The following is a 2,829-nucleotide window of genomic DNA, read 5'->3' as shown; positions in this document are numbered from 1 at the left end:
TTTAATAATGATCGAGAATCTCAATTTCTCTCATTATTTATGCTATGGATCTTCAACGACGGTGATGCTAAACTTACAACATTTGGGATCATTGGAGTATTTGGAAGGACGAAGATTTCAAGGAACATTGAAGATTAGACTATGGAATAAGAGCCACTAAAGTTTATCTTTTTTGTATTCCATATATATTAATAGTTTTGTCACTAAAATTGACAAATGGGGAGATTGTTAGAGCATAGATCGGTCAACCTCGCATGCGTTGCTATATCAAGCATGTTTGTTAATGTTAGTGATCAAAACTATAAGTATTGATTTCTAGCCTATTATCTAAGTCTCGGACAAGGATAGGAAAAGTGTATTTGAGATCAAGGACTTCATGGAGATTCAACGACAACGACGAGGATCTGCACAAGGAACCGTTGAACTTCATCAACAAAAAGGTATTAAAGACTTGAACTTATCTATCACTCAAAAGTCTATCTATTCTATCTCCTACTTCTTATGAGATAAAATTTGTATGCTATGTAGACTATATCAAACACATTTGATGTTTCGAGCTGAGTATTCAATGCTTATCTGAAATTCATGTGTTGGTAAAGCATCTCGTTTTGATCAGGTTTATCTTCATGTTTCAATCACTTAGTTGAGAATTGCTCTGACGTGAAGACGATATGTGAATAACGATTGGGATAGCGTCCTCTGAGAAAGTATCAATGATTGAAATGAGAGTTTAGATTAGATAACCATGTGTTCTTTGATACAAAGTTCTTTGAACTTTGTTGGGCAAGAGAAATCGGTATGATTGTGGAATTGGCTTGCCAAGTCCGTGAACCCAGTCTGCAAACTGTCGGAAGTTTTCAGCTCCAAATATCAAATGTGTTTGATCTAGTCTATATAGCATACGACTTTTGTCCCATAAGAAGTATGAGATAGAATAGATAGACTTTTGAGTGATAGATAACTTCAAGTCTTCACATACCTTTTTGTTGATGAAGTTCCACGGTTCCTTGTGCAGATCTTCGTCGTTGTCGTTGAATCGCCATGAAGTCCTTGATCTCAAATATACTTTCCCTATCCTAGTCCGAGACTTAGCTAATATGCTAGAAATCAATACTAATAGTTTTGATCACTAACATTGACAAACATGCTTGATATAGCAACGCATGCGAGGTTGACCGAGCTAGGATCTAACATTAATGATAAACTCACCAGGACCATTGCTCTACAAGAAAAAGAGACTAATACTCTCAAGGATGATCTACAAACATTATCTGGAAGTTCTGACAAAATCTCAGCAATGTTATTTGGTCAGAAATATTTTGGAATCACTAATGGTTTAGGATTAAAAAGCAACTACAGGCATTTTCAACCACATTGTTTCTATTGATCATGGAAAAGTAAAGTTTGAAAGTTATGATAAACAGAAGGCACTTCAACAAGACAAAGGATCCTTGATTATGGAAATGCAAATCATGTTCAAAGCACGTGTTGGAGACTCAAGAGGAACAATAAAAGAATTTCCAGACTGCAAAAGAACATGCAAAAGATGAATCTGGAAAATCAACATGGGTCTCATAAAACCAATGCTTCCAGAGTCAGAAGAGGTAGGAAATCTGTTTATACAACTGTTGATGGTGGTTTTTAGACAAGGGGTAAAACCGTAAAACCTCACATATAGCATGACGTCACCGGTGACACTAATACATTTATTATAGCATTTAACACACACTTATGTAAAAATTACCAGGGTATCTTTTTTCAAAATGCTAAATTAGGGTTTCGACGCGCAAAACCCAAAGTCCAACTAAGCCGCACACTTCGCACCATGGAAACCATGTCAAAACCAAGCCGCACACTGCGCACCATGGCAACCATGCCAAAACCAAGTCGCACACTGCGCACCATGGAAACCATGCCAAAACCAAGCCGCACACTGCACACCAAGGCAAAAGTGCCAAAACCAAGTCGCACACTGTGCACCATGGAAACCATGCCAAAACCAAGCCGCACACTGCGTCTCATGGCAACCATGCCAAAACCAAGCCGCACACTGCGCATCATGGAAACCATGCCAAAACTAAACCGCACACTGCACAACATGGCAACCATGCCAAAACCAAGCCGCACACTGCGCACCATGGAAAACATGCCAAAAGTGGCGCCTGCAGCCTAGCTTGCCTAACCGTGAAACCTAGGAACAACGCCGCCACATGGCATTGGGACATTCCAAAAGTGGTGCTGGTATCCTAGCTTGCCAAATCGTTCAACCTAGGGCCAATGCTGGCACAGGCCAAAAATGGCGCTGGTAGCCTAGCTTGCCAAACCGCGCAACCGAGGGCCAATGCCGCCACATGCCATTAGCACATGAAATAAGTGGCGCTTGCAGCCTAGCTTGCCAAACTGTGCAACCTAGGGCCAATGACGCCACATGCCAAAAGTGGCGCTTAGAGCTTAGCTTGCCAAACCGTGCAACCTAGGGCCAATGCCGCCACATGCCATTGGCCCAAGCCAAAAGAGGCGCTTGCAGCCTAACTTGCCAAACCGTGCAACCTAAGGCCAATGCCGCCACATGCCATTGGCACATGCTTAAAGTGGCGCTGGTATCCTAGCTTTCCAAACCGTGCAACCTAGGGCCAATGCCGCAACATGCCATTGGCACATGCCAAAAGTGGCGCTTGCAGTCTAGCTTGCCAAACCGTGGAACCTAGGTCCAATGCCGCCACATGCTGGCACATGCCAAAAGTGGATCTGGTAGCCTAGCTTGCCAAACCGTGCAACCTAGGACCAATGCCGCCACATACCATAGGCATCTGCCAAAAGTGGCGCTGG

This window comes from Papaver somniferum, unplaced genomic scaffold (genome assembly GCF_003573695.1).
Source record: "Papaver somniferum cultivar HN1 unplaced genomic scaffold, ASM357369v1 unplaced-scaffold_87, whole genome shotgun sequence".
NCBI lineage: Eukaryota > Viridiplantae > Streptophyta > Magnoliopsida > Ranunculales > Papaveraceae > Papaver > Papaver somniferum.
This window is presented reverse-complemented; position numbering follows the sequence as displayed.